The sequence below is a fragment of the Lissotriton helveticus genome, chromosome 3_1 (assembly GCF_964261635.1).
Source record: "Lissotriton helveticus chromosome 3_1, aLisHel1.1, whole genome shotgun sequence".
Taxonomy (NCBI): Eukaryota; Metazoa; Chordata; class Amphibia; order Caudata; family Salamandridae; genus Lissotriton; species Lissotriton helveticus.
The window spans coordinates 1,581,466,614-1,581,487,018 of NC_136061.1; positions in this window are offsets into that span (position 1 = coordinate 1,581,466,614).

The following is a 20,405-nucleotide window of genomic DNA, read 5'->3' on the forward strand; positions in this document are numbered from 1 at the left end:
AGTGGTACCGCAAGGATTGAGCGGGTGAGGAACCCGCAATGATGATGGGAGCACTAGTATGTCATTAGCCATACCAATGTAAAGATTCAGCACCATATATCAGATTTCTTGGTGACAGAGCGGGACTGCATGATGTAGAAGGTGTCCTGTCCACAAAAAGGTGAGCAGTGAGGCCTCGGTGCGCATCGGAGAGAGTTGATGGGGTGCAGCAGACTAGATACAAAAAAGCGACACAGCGATTTAGGTGTACGCAGTCCTATATACCAAATCTTATTGCATTTAAAGAAATTTTTTCCAATAGCAGGAACGTTTTTCTAATTGGTCAAATGTCTGGTATCTAAACTGTACAAATTGTTGTTTTAAAATGCGAGAGGGAAGGTGTGTGAAAGGATGATGCAGTTCTACTCCACATTAAGATAGTAACAAATACCGGAGCGAGAGTCAAAGTGAACTGTTGAGCGTCAAAGCAGAGCTCCAGAAGGTGGTAACGCAGAAGGCCACTGCTGAATATCAAACATCCAGAGCCAGGCGCTACGAAACTGGCGAACAGGCAGGCAGAGCTCTAGCGTTACGGTTAAGACAGGAAAAAGCAAAAAACACCATTGTTAGTATAGAAGAAAATGGCAAAGAATACACCGAGGCTAAAGAGATACTACAGTTCTTCAAAAATTACTATCAAAAGCTGTATGAGGAGGAAGATTGTGAGGAAGTACAGGGGGAGGAGGGTTGGGTTAATGGTCCTCGACTAGACGATTCAGCGAGAGTAGAGCTGGATAGGGATATTACTGGTGGTGAGATTACAGCTGCGTTACAGGAGCTGGCCTCGGGCAAGGCAGCGGGCTCAGACGGGATTCCCCTGGAGATTTATAAATGTCTCGAATCTGAAATTACCCTGCTGCTCGTTGATCTATTTAATGGTGTAATGTACTCAGCATAGATCCCAGATTCGAGGAGAGAAACAACATAGTAATTTTTCATAAGAAAGGGAAACCCAGGGAGAATCCGGGGTCCTACCGCCCTATCTCGCTGATTATTGCGGATACTAAATTGTATACTAAAATCTGGGCCAAGAGGTTGGGCAGGATCATAGGCGGTCTCGTCTCCCCGTGGCAGCATGGGTTTGTCCCTGGGCAAGGTACGACGGATCACACAAGGACAGCAATCGCTCTGTTCGAAGCACAGTGTGGTTCGGGGGGGAGATGGCCTTGATTCTGCTCGACGCAGAGAAAGCTTTTGATCGGGTGGTATGGAATTTTCTGTGGTCTTTTCTGGCAGGTAGATGTTTTGGGGATACAATCATCAGTGCCCTCACAGCGATGTATAGAGAACCCGAAGTGCGAGTGGTTGTTATGGGTGAGAGCTCAGATAAGATTGTCATTAAGAGAGGTACACGTCAAGGGTGCCCCTCCTCCCCGATCCTATTCTCTCTCTATATTGACCCTCTTATCCAGAAAATATTAGGGTGCCCCAGGATTAGCCCAGTTGTACTAAATGGTCACGTAAATAAAACCTTGGCATACGCTGATGACCTGGCGGTCATCACCACTGATCCTCAACAGGCGATGCCAGTTTTGGCTCAACTGGCAAAGGCTTTCGGCAGCCGTTCATGTTATTTATTGAATGAAACAAAAACACAGGTAATCTGCACTAAAAATATTGTTAAATCCGATCCTAGATATGTTGATTCTGCATTGTATGTAGTTGTCAGAATTAATGTCTCAATCAAAAAAATATTGGATGAAAACTATCTCCCACTCATTAAATCTATAGATACAGAATTGAAAAGAATAGATGTGCTTCACCTTTCATTGATTGGGAGGGTAAACGTGGTAAAGATGACAATGTTCCCTAAAGTGCTGTACCTGTTTCGGTCTATACCTTTATTTGTCAAAGAGAGAGTAATGAAAAGATTGGAATCTATATTTATAAGATGTATCTGGCAGAATGGCAAGGTCAGGCGCTCCACTAATTATTTGTCACTCTCTAGGGAAAGGGGTGGGATGGCCCTTCCAAATTTAAGATTATATCATTGGACTTGCCTTTTTACACAAATGCTAGTTCTGTTTCAGCCTGAGGCGAATACTGTAGTCACAGAAACTCAGAGCCCTCCGCCTATTTTTGAGCTTTTGCTAGGGAGAAAGGCAATAGGTTTATTGTTGTGTGAAGTCGATCGTAGATATTATAAGAGGGCTCGACTTAAGATTCTGGAAGGGGCATGGAGAGTTTGGAAGTCCGCCCTAAAGTTCTTTAAGGTGCCGAAGGTAAATGCATACCTTCATTTATGTAACTCTAGCCTCTTTGACCAATTGGGTGCTGAAGGGAATCTTCAGGGTTGGAAAGGTCTGGGTATCAAGACTATAGGCGATATTATGGAAGGCGATGAGATAGCAAGTTTCGATGTCTTGCAGCATAAGTTTTCCATCCCATCTAATCATTGGCTTTTGTACGGCCAAATCGTATGTACCCTGAAGGCACTGAGGCCCAAGGTGTTACATTTGGTCGAATTTCCATTGTTGGACTCATTAGTCAAAGGGTGTAAGAAGATAAAAATAGTCTATAATCTTCTTTTGATGGGAATCCAAGATGATATGGAGAAGACTGAATCTGCTTTGTCAATTAAACTGGGCATTCTCGATGTAGATCTAGATCTTGCCCTAAACCTGAATAAGAATTTTTTTCGGTCTTCAAATCTGAGAGCCCAGCACTATAAAATGGTGTTTAACCTGTACTATACACCAACAAAGCTTTTTGCCTGGGGGGTTAGGGAAGACGATTGTTGCACCAGATGTAATGAGGGACAAGCAGATTTATTACATATGTTCTTCCATTGCAGTTCACTAGTTCCAATTAGGGATGAGATTGGGAAATTCTGGGAGGGGCTGCTAGGTCATAAGATTGATCTATCCCCTACCCTGATGCTATTAGGTATAGACGACAAGCTTCTACTGGGGAAAGATGAGGAAGCCTTGATCTTTATCTCAGTAGCGGTACTTTGGATTTTAATTTCTTCGGGGTGGAAAGATACCATCGCTCCTTCATTCCAAATGTGGCTCTCCAGATTATTGGGAATACATAATATAGAGGCCTGTCTATATGAACAGAAGGGCAAGACAACGCGGGAGTTGGGAAGATGTATTTGGGCCCCACTCAAAGAATGGAGGGAGGCAAGATTGTAATTTCTGGGTACAGTATACCTTGTCTAAATTTGTTTTACTTACAGCTGGCTGGATAAGTGATTCAGGGTTCCTGTTTTAAAAAAATAAAAAAACGCTTTTATCATTTTTACTCTTTGACTAATATTGTAACTGTCCTGAATACATAACTATTTATCTGTTTTAATTGTCGGGCTCAGATCTGCTTAATCGTTTCCAAATAATGAATTGTATGTGTCTCTTTTTTAATGCACCAGAAATTTCCAATAAAAACATTTTAAAAAAAAGATAGTAACAAATACCAATCATAACATCTTTCTTTTACAATCTTTTAGATGTAGAGCTTCAGGGTGCATTATGTCCCGGCACATGGTGAAAAACACACCAGTGACAGAAAGGTGAGCTGCGAATATTCTTTGCAGTCACTATCTCACTTCCTCTCTCCTTTGATAAACAAATGACACTCAATGTTAACTCCCTTTTTAACTCACAGGTTGTGTTTCACAAATTGGCGTTATCTCCCCAAACACCTACAAAGCTCTACGTTCGTGCATTTTGTGATGATGCGTGGCCATTGTAACAACATCTGAAAAGGCTGCTTCGACACGTGGTGCACCCTCTTTGAATCACGCCAATGGCACAAGGTGAGCTAAGAAGCTTATTCCAGAAACAACAACAAGTCATCTGTGGACAGAGAGAGTGGGTAGTGTGCAGCAGCTTCACTGCGTAGGAATGTACAATTACATCCGGCCAGTGAGACTAGATAGGTTACACCAGTCTGAGTGGCAGATTTACAAGTCCCTTGCACCACTTTTCTGTCACTTTTAACATGGGAAGATTGGCGCAAGGAGCTTGTAAATCTACCTCTGACTTTCCAAGAAAAACACTCACCTCTGGACGCTACGAGTCACTGGGGTGCAACAGTCTAGGTACGCAATATTGAGAACTCACCGCTATGCAGTGGGAGTGCATGGGATATACTACTTAGGAAGAAAAACAGCGCACGTACACCTCCTTACATTGGAACCTTATAAAATACATTATCCTGAGTGTACAAATAAATAAAGCAAAAATATACCTGTGCAGTTGTATGTACTATTCTATTACTAACTCTATATACTATCTTTCAGATCACTAAACTGGAGGGTGCACTATGAACCAGCACGTGCTTGGACACACAACGGAGGCAAAAGGAGAGCTACGAGTATTTTCTCCAGCATTAACTGCTCCATATGTAACTTTCTCTCTCACAGTTTAATGTCGTTTTTCTCTCTTTCTCTCTCTTACTCTCTCTCACATCATTTCTCTTTCTCTTTTAAAGTTATGGACCCTGCTGTCCACTCTGCCATGTACAACCAAAGCTGAGTTCAAGTTGTGAACTCTGGTGGTCACAGTGTTTACACAAGGTAAGCAGAGCAGCCTAGATATACAATGCCTCCGATTAAATGCATTAGAATAAAAAGAGCTTATTTACAAGCCCCTTGCGCCACTTTTGCGTCACTTTTAACATGGGAAAAGTAACGCAAAAGTTGCGCAAGGGGCTTGTAAATCGGACGCAGTAGGCACTTCCGTACAGACAATAACACACACGGAGAGAGTAGGGCCCAAGGGAATATTTAAAGACCAAATACACAGTTATAACCCCTTAAGTAAGACACTGTATATACAAAAATAATAACTGTGGGTCTAAAGAAACTCAGATCTCTGTATTCAAGAGGTGTCTAATCTGCTATGAAATACATCGGGACTCATCACAATGTGATATGTATTCCCATCAGTTATGCACTCTGAGCCGCCCTTATTGTCATCATTTGGACCATTTTCACAAGGTGGTATGTCCACATCGTACATACAATTATTCTGAATAGTGGTAACTGTAAGCAGTGCTAAACAAAAAATGTGAGTGAAAGTGATATAATTAAAAATGGACAGTGGGTGCAAAAGTAACTTTAATGAAAAGCAGACCACTTCCAAGATTAAAAACGTAAAGTGCAAAGTGACAGTAGTTTGTAACAAATATCTACTGCGTGTATGAAAAGGTCGACATGTTTCTGTAGTTGATCGATCCTAATGGTATCTCCTGCTTCTTCAGGACCAACAATCTACTTTGCTACTGCTTATAAAGTGCGTGCGTGCATAATGAAAACAAAAATCTGTTTGGGGAGTCCCCAAACAGCGCAGATGCCTGACCGGAGTACCGACGGATAGAGCGGTGCCCCAAATTCCTGAGCTGTGGCCAGGTGAGGAGCGGCGCCGGTCCCTCAAACTTTAGAAGCATTGAGAGGACGGATTCAGGTGATATCCTGGTATATTTTGTTTTCATTATGCACGCACGCACTGTATAAGCAGTAGCCCTCCCATAGCAAACTTAGTTTGCATTTTGAAAGACACAGCAGTGAAATCTGTTCTCACTTTCAAAATCCAAACCAGATTGCTTTTCCACATGCAAGTTAGCATCTCCCAATGAAGAAAAGCAATGCCAGCTCCCGAAGGAAGCAGGGAGCCGGCGGGACCGTGGGGGCACTGTGGCTCCCCCCACGGTCCCCAACATTTTTTATAAGACCCGGGGGATAGGGTCCCCGGGGATATTCGAAATTACTGATAAGGGCTATTTTTTTACAGTAAAATTAGAAGTCTCGCACCCAGCCTAGCGCTGAGTGCGGCCCCCTGGTGTGCACGGGCTGGATGCACGACTCATAATCTGTAGGGTGCGCGACTCCAGTGCCTTTGGTGCACAACTTCTACGCGTTTGGGAGCCGGCATTGCTTTTCCACATAGGGAACTACTAACATGCAGCTCCCCATGTGGAAAAGCAATCTGATTTAGATTTTGAAACATTGAACAGATTTATTTGATATGGGAGGGCGGGATGACCACCCTGGGACACTGCAGAAGCCGGCCCTCTCAAAATACATACTGAGTGGTGGTCCCCGGGGACCTTTGACCCCTCCCCCCACCATTTTTTCTTTTTAGCCCCGGGGGTGACGATCCCCGGGGCTGGGAGGCCCCTCTGGGCCCCCCATAAAATTTTAAAATGTTGTCCCTAGTATTTAGCCCCCCCAGGGGTCAAATACAAAAAAATCTCTGTTTTATTTTATTTATTTTACGGCAGAGTCCGCGCACCCTACAAGCACCTGCTGGGTCTTTTTTTAAAAAAAATGTGGGCACTAGGAGTCATTCTGGGACCCCCTAAGCAGGTCTAGAGGGTAAAATTATTTCTACCCTGCACCCTTTCTACGATTTGCACACATATTCAGCCACGCCCCTCTTCACACCTCTCAGCAACGCAGCCCCCTGGCGCATAGTGGAGGTTCCTGGTGGGCTAGTTGGCCCCCAGGGACCCCAAGTATTCAAGGGGATTTAATCCCCCAACTTAGAACGTGCCACGGGGTGTGTTTGCACAGTGGTGCAGGTAGGGGGCGAGGCTTGAGGTGATGTGTGTGCAAACATGCCCCGTGGTGTGTTTTAAGTTGGGAAATTCATTCCTCTTCAATCCAGAGGTCCCATAGGGGCAAACTAGCCCACCAGGTACCTCCAGTAAGCGCCACGGAGCTGCGTTGCAGAGTGTGGTAAAAAGGGGCGTGGCCTCAGAACACCTCTCTCCAACGCAGCTCATGGCGCATACTGGAGGTACCTGGTGGGCTAGTTGGCCCACAGGGGGGACCTCAGGAATGAAGAGGAATTAATTTTCTAACTTAAACGCGCCTCAGGGTGTGTTTGCAGACATGTCACCTCAGTCCACGCCCCCTTCCTTCATCAGTGTGCAAACGCGTCCCATGTTGCGTTTTAAGTTGGGGAATTAATTCCCTTTCAATACTGTGGGTCCCTGAGGGCCAAGTAGCCCAACAGGTATCTCCAGTATGCGCCAGGGAGCTGCGTTGCAGACAGGTGTTCAGAGGCCAAGCCCTTTTTTACACCTCTCTGCAATGCAGCTCTGTGGTGCATACTGGAGGTACCTAGTGGGCTAGTTTGACCCTATGGGACCTCTGGATTGAGGAGGAATGAATTCCCCAACTTTGACCCTAGGGATCCTTAGGATTGAAGGGGACTTAATCTCTCAATTTAGAGCGGTGACAGGGCGCGTTTAGACAATGGTGATGGGAGGAGACAGGGCCTGATGTGATGTGTGCAAACACGCCCTGTGGCACGTTTTAAGCTGGGGAAAAAATTCAACTTCAAACCTGAGGGACCATGGGGGCCAAGTAGTCTACCAGGTGCTTCCAGGAAGTGCCACTGCGCTGCGTTGCAGAGAGGCGGTGCATGCCGTGCCCCTTTTTACATCTCTCTGCTATGCAGCTCTGTGGCGCTTACTGGATGTAGTACAAATTCCGATTTACTCATCTGTTATCAGGAGAGACCTCAGTGCTGCATCTTTGAGCCCAGTACTGATCCTCAAAAGTAATTCTAAACATAAGTGTAGAGTTTTGGAACTTCGAAATATTCACCTAAAATCATCCGAACAACGAATCCTGATTTACTCACCTGTTATCAGGAGAGAACTTGGTGCTGCATCTTTTAGCCCAGCACTGACCCTGAAAAGTAATTCTAACCGTACTTACCAGTAACTTGTATTTCCTTCCATAGGAATCCATTGTCTGGTTTTTACCAGAAAAGTTTCTGTGTCTATTTTCACAAACTAAAAACATTCCTTAAAAATTACCTGTATGACTTGAACGCATTCTTTCAACTGTTTACAGGAGATGCACCAGTGCTGGATCCAGGATCCACCACTGAGTAAGAAAAAGTAATGATAACACTACTTACCTGCTAACTAAATTTCCTTTCATAGGGTAACATTGAGTGGTTTTACTTGGAATTTCTTCTAAGTGTGGAGTTTTGGAACTTTAAAAAATTCCTCTAAAATCAGCAGAACTACGAAGTCCAATTTACTCACCTGTTATCAGGAGAGACCTCAGTGCTGCATCTTTCAGCCCACTACTGATCCTGAAAAGTAATTCTAACCGTACTTACAGTAACTTGAATTTCCTTCCATAGGCTAATATTCACTGGTTTCACTTGGAAATTCTTTGTAAGTGTGGAGTTTTGGAACCTTAAAAAATTCCTCTAAAATCTGCCGAACTACGAATTCTGATTTACTCACCTGTTATCAGGAGAGACCTCAGTGCTGCATCTTTTAGCCCACTACTGATCCTGAAAAGTAATTCTAACCATACTCACAGTAACTTGAATTTCCTTCCATAGGATATTATTGCTTGATATATAAAATATATATAAATTAAAAAATATATGAAATAAAAAAATATATATATATATTACAATTTCAATATTTTTTTAATTATTTTTTTCCAATTGTTATTAAAAATATGTAATGTAATTTAAAAAATAAACACAGTTGTTCTAACTGGTATTGGTATCACCATTGTTTTGAAAATGTTAGTTTCTATTTTTCAATGTGTGTATCAAAGGTTATATTAGGGTGAGAGGAGGTCTGCCACTCTCTCACAAGGATGATGTCATCAGTGATGTCATTTGAGATGTCATCAGTGATGTCATGAGTGATGTCACTGACCATGTCATGAGTGATGTAATATGTGACGTTATCAGCAGTGGATTGCGGGCGCGTGAGTTATAGTTAGCTGAACTAGCTATAACGGGGGGGTTTTTGCAGTGAATTTCTAAGGTTTTTTAAATGCTAATTCCTAACTATAACGGGGCTGAAACCTATGTTTTTTTCAGTGAATATATATATATATATATATATCAGCTCCCAACTTGTCTCTCCAGGAAACAAGACAACCGCACACAGCTTTTAAGGGGTACATTCAGTTTCTTTTTTCAACTGAAAAATCATAAGGCGGGATATATATATATTACCTACTAGCAGTCCCCAGTAGGTAGTTATAATTAGGACCTAGTCGCCATAGGAAAAGTGTTTTTTCTTTTCCCAATAACTGGTTGACGAATCTTCACGAAATTTTCAAAACTAGTGGCTTGCTCCGGGCAGCTCATGTCTTGAAAGTTTTGGGGTGATTAGACAAGCAGGGGCTGAGAAAAAAGGGGGGTCCCAAAACTTGTTTTCCCCATGTTAATTTCCTTAGGAAACTTTAGACAAAGCTACAGCCCGAACTGCTGTACGGAATTACACCAAATTTGGCAAAAAGGTAGCCCTAGGTTCAGAAACAGTCCTTTTTGTTACATTTTGTAAATCCGTTCTGTAGTTCCTGAGAAATTAGAAAATAAAAAAGGTTAGATATCTGGGGCAGCGGTGGGTTTGCAAACCCTGTCTAGCACGAGATTCAATGTGATTGGCTGCCAACACTCAGGAAGTGTCGACAGCCATCTTGTGACTCGGTAGAACCGAGTCACAGGAAAACAGTGACAAAAATGTAAAAAAAATAAGAAATGGGGGCATGGTAGAAACACCCTGACCCCCTAGGTCTGTTCAGGGGGTCCCACAAGGACCCCCAGAGCCAAAAGAAGCATTTAAAAAAAAATGTTGATGAATTTGCGCTGGGATTGCGAATCCGACTGAGAAAATAAAAAAAAACAAAGCGTGGGCTCCAACACTTTGTTATCTGTAAACCCCGGGTAGGCCAGTTCCCGGGGAAATTTTTATTATGTATCCGTCCTCTCCCACATTGTTATAGGCCCAAGCTGCAGGTTCGGGAAGTTCAACACACAGTGTAGCGCTCGCAAGCAGGATATAAAGTTATAAAATGTAAAACAACCGGCCACCACCTTTTCAAAACAGCGTGTAGTTCTTGCATATACTTTCAGCCTGGTCTGTGAAACAATAAAGCTAAAAAGAAGGAAGCAAAATAGTACAAAACAATAGGTATTGAGTGTCCCTCCCAGGATAGCACAGAACTTTCAAAACTCCCTTGTAAAAACAAAGAAATAGCAACAGAAGGTTTCCGTCCAAACCCTGACTGGAAGCGCTGGCATGGTTTTATTGTTTGTGTGGGCACTGGGAGGCCAAGCAGTATGAACAATTTGTTCTACATTAGATAAGGTGAATAAAACCCCCATTTGCCAGAGAAGTGCGCTCCAGTCAGTTTAGCGCCGCCGGCGACCGGACATCCGCGGGCACACAATTCAAAGGGATAATTAGAGGGAACAAGGAGCCGTGATTTGTGATTCCTGTGCCCCAGTGATATGTTCATCAGGTGCGGTTTTATCACCATTGGGCTGTACTGGCCGTGTCATTTAGCTCAATCTCATTACAATGGGTTTGCTTCACTACTTGATTCAGGCCCATTTAGGAATACATACTGGAAATCATGTGTTCTATCTTGTTTTATTGCCTAGCCAAAAACATCTAGTTAGACATCAAAGAAACACGAAACACTGACACGGGGAATGTTAGCACGCCATGTCTATCCTTTTGATAACTGAAGGAGGAAGAAAATGCAATATTCTTTATTTACAACCAAATTTCGAACATTTTTGCAAGGTGTCAAGATGAAAGGTGTTTAGATTATAATGCATTCACTTTCAGTAGCTCCTCATTTGCATTGACGTAAAGCATGCTAAAAACTGACAGGCCAGCACTGTGGTTCCTGAGTGAGTCAATACTGCGTTCCCGGCTCTATTAATTTATATTCTATCCCATACCTCTCTCAGATGCCTAACATGGCGGATACCTGGGTCACATATCTTTGCTCTCGTGAATTGTTATAAGGGATGATGGCAGGACACCAGACCCTTTAGTCAGTGCTGCTTGCTCTAAAGCTATGGAATCAGATCAGAGGTCTGCCTTGGTCTAACCTGAAAAAGGTAAACATAAGCAAACTTCACTTACTCTTCCCGATTAAAATGGAAACACTGAGCGATTATATCATCCAGAATGTAGTTGTTAGACTCAATAACGTACAAAGGAGAAATGTCAGCCAACACGGAAATCAGCTTAATTCTCCTAGTACCTACATTTTCCATACAGTATATTCTGAATCTTGTGCCCACCCGAGCTCATGATCAAACTTGTTAAAGTTCTTTGGTGAAAAGAACAGCAGCTTACAAGCTCCCAGTTTATAATGCATTAATTCAGCTGTTCAAGCTATTTAGCGTCGGCAGTGAAACATTTCATGTCATTTAATTGCTGTTGGTTAGGGTATGTCACAGTAATTATATGTATCAATTTTGGAGGATCTTGCCCACGATAGCTTTAAACACAGCTATTGTTACTCTGATGAACCATCTAAATTTGACTTTTGACTAACAAAAGCTTTGGCAAACAGCAAAGGCTGTCCTAGAGACCTGAAAAATGGTTATGATGAAGAAAGTGACACACTAAGCTAATACATTTGAGGGACTGTGGGTAGTATGTGGTAAATATTTTCCGAAAAGAAGTTGATCTTTCTTAAAGCCAGGGTCGGATTGGTAACGTGGGCGTTCGGGCAATACCCGAGGGGCCGGTGTCCCAGTTGCAGCCTGGGCTTCTTTTTGAGCAGCATTTGGGGGGCAATTTGGACAGTTTCTGTGTTGTTCGGAAGCCGCCAGCTGCCCAGTGGGTGCCTGGATGGCCTTTTTGGAGACAGATGGGCGTCCATTACCTCCCTTTTTTCAACGGGCAGAGTTGTTGCTCCCTTTGTCTCGCTGGGCTGGCCCACTAATGTATGCATATTGAGCTGGGGCAGGGGTCCTCAGTAAAATTGCCCTCACTTGTTTTCAGGTGTGTTTCACCAGTGTAAGCTAATCCATGCATTTTTTATCCCCCCCCTTTTTTATAAAATTTCGCCAAAGCAGTGTTTTGCAGAAAGACAATATGAAAATGTGGGCCACCTGTTTTTGCGTGCCCGGGCTGATTTTTAATCGTAATCCAACCTTGCATGAAGCTGTAGGTAAATAACTGAAAAGCAATACAATCTTGTGTGTGTGGTACTATCGTGTTACTATTAACAATACCATAAGAACAAAACATGACATTAAAAAGGTTTGGGGAGAAATTCAACTTCTACTGATATCAGAACTTCCTAAATGCATGCATCAGTCATTTGATTTATGGAGCACACAATAAATCTTGCATGAATGACACTTTATAATGGTATTTACTCTTGATAAGTAATTTCATGGCTTCATACGTTTTTACGCTTGTGCAAAAATACATCGTAAGGGAAAAAAACAAAGTAAAGCCAAGCTACACAACTATTTATTAATTTACAGGAAAGGTTCAAGTTTCATCGCAATATTAAAATATTTGGTGTACATCTAAGATATAAAATTGAATGTTCAATATGCAAAATTGCTATGTGGTGGCCTAGATAGTAAACTCATTTAATGATTCACATCAAACATTCTGGGTGTCTCCCTTGCAGTTATGTTGAAAAAAACAGGTGAATTAAGGCTTTTGCATATTTTACTACACCCTGAAGGAACTTAAGCTAATGATCATTTAAAGCAGGAGCTATGCTGTGTAAAATACGCCTCATGTGATTAAATAATTTAGTCAATTAGTAGAATAGCACATTACAAAAAGGGTGGGTAAAACATAAATTAGTTTTTAAGCAACTGTCAGCTTTTATGTTTCTTCATGCCGGTGGGAAGAAGATGAGGCTGCTGAATTTTAGATGGATGTCTCATAGGCCAGGCGTAAACATACATGTATATATCCCCTGAAAAAAACATAGGTTTCAGGGACGTTATAGTTAGAAATTAGCAATTAAAAAACCTTTGAAATTCACTGAAAAAAACACAGGTTTCAGGGACGTTATAGATAGAAATTAGCATTTAAAAAAACCTTTGAAATTCACTGAAAAAAACATAGGTTTCAGGCGCGTTATAGTTAGAAATTAGCATTTAAAAACCCTAGAAATTCACACAAAAAACATAGGTTACAGGGATGTTATAGATAGTTGGACATTTCACTTGTACAAAAGCGGAGAAATTTGCATGTTATAGTTAGTTGAGCGAACTATAGCTCGCGCCCCTGCAATGCACTGCTGATGACGTCACATATTACATCATTCATGACATGGTCAGTGACATCACTGATGACATCACTGATGACATCTCAAATGACATCACTGATTACATCATCCACGTGATAATCTGATGCACCCCCTCACACCCTAATATAACCTTTGATACATCCACTCTAAAATGCAAACTACCATTTTCGAAACCATAGACACACTAATACAAGTTACTACATACCCACTTACTGATTCCTAGGTCTACACATATGTCCACTCATTCATTGATACAGTTACTCATGCATGCAGTCACTCATCAATACAGCACTATCATATGCACTCATACACCTATACAGATACTCACACACCACCACTCACCCATAGAGTTACTCACACACCTTGATAGTCATGCAAAGAATCAATCACACTCCAATTTACTCACCTATAGAGTTATACACACACCACTTCACTTATTTTTACAGATACTAACACATACTTACTCTCTTCTACAATCACTGACACAAGCACACACTCAACCATACGTCCACTCTCACAATCACTCACTCTAACATATAGTAATTTATGTACTCCAACACTCACATATACTGCCTTTCACATAAGTAGTTACTCACACATATACCACTGAGACAACCATTTACTCACCAACACACCCACACACACACTCACCCAAGTCAAGTCAAGTCAACAACACTTTATTAGGTTCTAGCAATAACCATAAAAGCACATAAAAACATTTTAAGATTATTAAAAACATTCATAATATGTACAAGACAATGGACAGAGTACATAATCATAAATGTTACTTCTATTATGTTCACATCATGATTGAGTTTCTACATTAAAAAATATTTTTTTTAAAGAAAGTTACAGAAGCTATTACAAATTCAGTTTCTAACTGTTGTGGAACCACAAACGCTGGGCGACATTGCTTCTTACCGTATGCTTTTAAAACAGGGTCAATCCACAAGTTTCTCTGTTCAAAGTAAAATTTACAACAAAAAAAACACATGTATAGTCAGCTATACTGATATGTCATCACATGGGCATTTACCTAGCTCTCTTGACCAGTCGTTTGTCTCTAAGAAGCTTAAGGATCTATGCAGAATACCCAGGCGAAGATGCATTAGTAAAAATCTATCATAATCTCCTGTGATTAAGCATAAATACGGCTGCATTCTAAATGTTATCAGTGTGTGATTAGGTGCTTGCACCGTTATTTTATTAATTTCCACACACAATCTCTTTTCACTCAGTAAAGTTAGACAATCATTTTTAAGTTCTTTCCTGGATATCGTATTCATTGTACTAAGATTGTCATAAAATTCCTGGGGGCCTAAAGTATATAAAAAGGATTTAACATATAACAGAGAACTAACTTTCTACAACCTATCCAACCCCATACAATCTGTTAATATTCAGTGATTAAACTGCGTATCCTATGTGGTCCATATCCTATAAGACAGAAGATCTGGTTGACTTCTTATAATATCTTCTAAGTTTTTGCAACCCTAGTTCTGTGTGGCATATGAAAGAGGAGGTACTGTTTGGGACCATCAACAGGAATCATAAAAACATATGTTCGGCTGCCTGAATAGAGCCCACATCGGTGTGCCCCCAAATGCTAGCTCCATAGGAGGCAACAGTTACAAATTTTGCTTTCTAAATATTTAACAATTCAAATGTGGGACGTCTGCCTAATTTCCTACTAAAATTTGATAAGGCAGATAATGTCCTTATAAACAATAGTCTCCTAGTTTTAACTGCCTGTCCCCATGGCCCTGAATGGTCAAATAAAATTCCAAGGTAGAAAAAGGTCTTGTGCTTTCGATCCACTTGTTATCAATACATATAGTTCTTGATTTATTGCACCCTGTACCACAATTCATTATAAACGTTTTTGATGAGTTAATAGTAAGGCCCCGATATAACATAAAATTTGTGAAACTGATAACGACCTTTTGAAGTCCCAATGGCGTGCGAGCCATAAAGACTGCATCATCCAGGTATAGAAGTGTGGGGATAGGTCATTTACCAACTACCGGTAGGTCCTTGCATTCCCGTACTAAAACATTCTCAAGAATATTTATATACAATGTAAAGAGGAAAGGTGCCAGGACACAGCCTTGTCTCAAACCTCTCCTCACTCTAAAGTGTCTTGTGCATTCCCCCCCAACCGCGAATCGGCCTTTGCCTCTGAATAAAACTGCCTTAGGAAAGAAATTAAAACCGAGTCGACACTTTCTCCTAAAAATGATCCACAATTTATTGTGTACCACACAATCAAACGCCAAAATTAAGTCGACGCATGCCAAGTATAGAGTTCCCTTTTTTGCCTTGGTGTATTTATTCAATAAAATGTTGAGATGAAGGCCCTGCTCAATCGTACCTAAACTCTTGCAGAATCCATATTGTAGGTTGCTTATTATTGACCGGTCCTCTGGCCAATCCTGTAATCTATTTAATAATACTCGATCTACAATTTTCACGGTTGAATCCAGCAAGGATATTGGCCGGCAACAGTCCGGGTTGGCCCTATCTCCTTTTTTTAAACTTGGCACCAAAATAGATTTGTACCATGGAGATAAAAAACCAGCAGAGCTGCATGCATTAAGAACTTGCGTTAGCAGAGGGCCCCATGATGGCATATTTGATTTTAAGGGGTCGAACGGAACGCCGTCCGGTCCAGTGGCCTTACCGCCCAAACTTTTGGCAATGGCCATATTTACCTCGCTATGTTAAAAAAATTGATGTTTTTGATGATCTTTTAACAATGGCTCATGCTCATTCTCAAGATCTATGTTGACCTGCAACCCTGAAATTGGATCATTATACAAGGAGGATAAATGTAAATGCCTCAGTAATGGCAATCTTAATAGTGGCTGAGTCTCTGTCTATCAGGACGGGAGCATTAACTGCCTTCCAAAATGAGCTGGGGTCTCTGATAACAGAGGCTACGCGCAAAGCAAGCCAGGCTTCCGTGTTTATCACATTTCTTCTTTCTTTTAAGGCATACTTATACTTTTTCTGGGCCTCTCTAATCTCATCCTTATTTTTCTCTGATGCACTCTTAAACCCATACATCCAGTTAATACCTACTCATACAACTATGCAGAGTCACACACCCCCACTCTCCCACAGAGACACTCAGGCACCCATACAAATTCTCGGGCAACCAATAAATAACCCATACAGACACTCATGTAGCTACTCACCAACCATTGCAGCACCTTAAACACCAACTGACATACTAATACAGACATTCACACAGTTTAGCCACGAACCCATGCATTCAGTAAGACTCGATTAATCACTCACTTATACAGCCAGTCACGCACCTACTAAATCATCCATTCAGACACTTATACACCCACTCATTCTTCAATACACCTTGGCATATTTATATATATATATTCACAAAAAAAACATAGGTTTTAGGGATGTTATCGTTAGCTAGATATTTCACTCGTACAAAACCATTGAAATTCCCCCGTTATAGTTAGTTGTACTAACTAGAACTCATGCGTCCGCCATCCACTGCTGATGATGTCACATATTACATCATTCATGACATGGTCAGTGACATCACTGATGACATCTCAAATGACATCACTGATGACATCATCCAGTGAATGTGGTTTGGTTTGATATTTAAATAAGTATTATATATATATATATTACCTACTGGCGGTCGCCAGTAGGTATATATAGTTAGGATTTTTTCTCTATGGGTTTTTTGAAAATTCTATGTCTAATAACTTTGGCGTTTGTGGACGGAATTGGCTGAAATTTTCAGGAAAATGGCACATTTTATTTCTGAGCAGCCCCTGAAAATTTTGGGGGGGTTCGTCAAGGGGGGGCCGAGAAAAAAGGGGGGTCCCAAAACGTGTTTTTAACATTGAGTTTTCCATAGGGCGGTTGGCCTCACTTTTAGCCCGAACGGCTGAATGGATTTGCACGAAACTTGGCAAAATTGTAGGGACTGGTAGCCCGATGTGCCTTTTGTAGGTCTCAATATATGTGCTCCAGTGGATTTTGAGAAATTAACGTTTAAAAAAAGATATATATCTGTAACAGCGGACCGGGCAGCGCTCTGGTTCGCGGACTTTTCGCGCAACGGAGCTTTGTGAAGCGAAGCTGATTGGTTCTCCGGCGTCTGTCAACATTCCAAACAGTCCGTAGCGGCCGCCATCTTGTCTCTCGGTAGGATCGAGAGACAAGAGGAGGCCGAAGCGAAGGGGCAAATGACCATAAGGGGGCATAGTACATTGTCGCTCACCCCCTAGGTTTGATGTGGAGGTTTTAAAAGGGCCCCGCGGGGCAAAAAAAAATAAAAATAATAATAATCGAACAGCTGAATGGATTTGCACGAAAGTTGGCAAAATTGTAGGGACTGGTAGCCCGATGTGCCTTTGCTAGATCTCAATATATGTGCTCCAGTGGATTTTGAGAAATTAACGTTCAAAAAAAGATATATATCTGTAACAGCGCACCGCTTCGCGTACTTTTCGCGTTACGGAGCTTTGCGAAGCGAAGCTGATTGGCTCTCCGGCGTCTGTAAACATTCCAAACAGTCCGTAGCGGCCGCCATCTTGTCTCTCGGTAGGATCAAGAGACAAGAGGAGGCCAAAGCGAAGGGGCAAATGACCATAAGGGGGAATAGTAGATCGTCGGTGACCCCCTACGTTTGATGTGGAGGTTTTAAAAGGGCCCCGCGGGGCAAAAAAAATAATAATAATAATAATCGAACGGCTGAATGGATTTGCACGAAACTTGGCAAAATTGTAGGGACTGGTAGCCCGATGTGCCTTTGCTAGGTCTCAATATATGTGCTCTAGTGGATTTTGAGAAATTAACGTTCAAAAAAAGATATATATCTGTAACAGCGCTCCGCTTCTCGTACTTTTCGCGTTACGGAGGTTTGCGAAGCTGATTGGTTTTTCGGCGTCTGTAAACATTCCAAACAGTCCGTAGCGGCCGCCATCTTGTCTCTCGGTAGGATCGAGAGACAAGAGGAGGCCAAAGCGAAGGGGCAAATGACCATAAGGGGGCATAGTAGATCCTCCCTGACCCCCTAGGTTTGATGTGGAGGCTTTGAAAGGGTCTCGCAGGGCAAAAAAAAAATATACCGTTTTTTTAGTTTTTTTGCGTGGAGTGCGCCCGGTTCGCGAACCGGGAAGCGGTCTGGGGAGCGTACTTTCTTGAAATTAGTGAAAAAAGTTAGAGTAAAATAATAATTGTGAGTGATCAGATGTAGGGTAGCTCTGAGAAGAGCTTTTGGGTTTATGGTACATTTAGGTACTTATAAGTAGGTACCAATGCACAGTCTTAAATTCAGAGTGAAAACTCTGTTGCCCTCATCTGAGAAGTGAACTCCATCTGCTCTGTAGATATCTTGCATGTAGTAACGCAAGTTATTGTTGTACAGGGAGCCCATTCCATGGTCTCTCATGTAAGCTGAAACAGATTTGTTTACATGCTTCCTCGATTTCTCAATTTGTGGACAAAATTGGTTCGACCACCTCCATTTCTGTCTTTGGCATATATTTGAATATACCAAGGCAGTCTGAGGAAAAAGTGCCATCAATTGCTCAAAGGTGTCCTTTAAAAGCATTTCCAGACCTACCCCAGTCAAAGTGCCCAAATCATTACCTCCACAGTGCACAATTAACAGGTCAGGTTTTGGCAAATGCATAAAGGTTTTCACCAATGGTATCAATTGGTGACATTTTAATCCTCTGTGGCCAAACCACTTAATTTCCACATCTTGTAAATTGAGGTTAGGTAAATTCCTGTTTTCAGCGTACCTTTGAGCCCAATAGATGTAGCTATGTCCAACAATCCAGACAGAAAACATGGCGAGAGAAGGTTCTCCTGCAGTCAGATGAAGTGTGGCAATGAAATGGCAGTTGAAAAAATGAGAGTGTAAAATGAAAAAAACTGAGGAGTTTCTGTGTTAATGAAGCAGTAAGAGTGATTGGTGGATTTTGATTGCTGAAAACAGAAAGTTAGTGTGTATGGATGAGTTCGTTGAAAGATGTATTTTGAGTGGCGAAGAAAAAATCATTAAATGAAAGAATGCTTTGGATATGCAGGTGCACTGAGAGTTCAGAGTTCTATTGCAACATTGTTGTGTGAGAGGTCTTGCAAGAGGTGGTTGCTATGCAGAAAAAGCAGAGAGGGGGCAGAGGGAGGAAGGGTTTTGCTTTGAAAAAAAGTGAGGGAAGAGTTTTGATTGGGTGACATGAGAGATCTGTGTGAGGAATTACAGCATTTCTGTGCTTTTGATAGCTGCAGACTCTGGAGTGCATACCTTTTGCTCTGCTGAAGACAAATTGGTGTGTTTCTGAGACTGTTTTGAAACTCAAAGTATTTGCTAAGGTGAGAAAAAATTTCTTTAATTTAGATAGAAAATAGTGTGCTTTAAGGAGAAAATTATGAAGAAAGTTGTGTTTTTCAAATGTTGCTTTGTCTCAAGTGTTTCACAAATAGATTTTGTTTCTTTGAGAAATTGTAATTGGAGAAAATGTGAAGTATTAGTACTGACAGGGCTTTTATGTGCATAGGAGCTGTGGAGTGTTTTCAAATTATGACTTGTAAATCGTTTTTGAGAAAAAGCAATGGTTTTAATATTGATGAGAAGGACATAATGGTGTCTGCTTCTTTATAAGGTAATTGAGAGTCTCTGATGTTATTTTTCCCATTTCAATGTAAGAAGTTTGTCTGTGGAGCAAATTGCTTGTAAATATGCTCCCACCTGTGCATGGCAAATTTAGATTTTGAATGTTTCCGTTACATAGGCATGTTAAAGGTGACTGAAACATGCTGCAAAGGCAATCAAAAAATGCTTTTATGTGTCTTAAGGACATTTTAAGTCATTTCCCCATGTGCAGTGTTTTCAAATTATGAGTTGAAAATCGTTTTTGAGGTAAAGGAATGTTTTCAAAATTTATGTGCGCCATATGACCCCAAATTTTTTTTTCAGGGGTGCAGCAGGGTGTTCTTGAGACACCCCTGCACCGTCGGAAAAATTCGTAATTTGCGATGAGGTAATTGCTAATCGCAAATTGCACCTTCATTCCTATGGGCCTCCTGCTGCATGGAAATGAATGGGTAATCTTGCTGAAATGCAAAGTCGAATCTGTATTTAAAAGGGTCTGCACCTCTGTACGGGTGTTCGCTATGTGAAGCACGAAAGTTTCACGGGCCGAACTCAAGGCCACCTCTCTCTGAGACAAAAGAGCTCTTATTCTTGCCATGCTGTTGAAATGTGCTCCCAAGGTTGGTATTTGTGGCCAGATTGAAAACTCCATATGTTCATGTGTGGGAGGAAATAGAACATTTCTGCAGCAAATAACCCGTT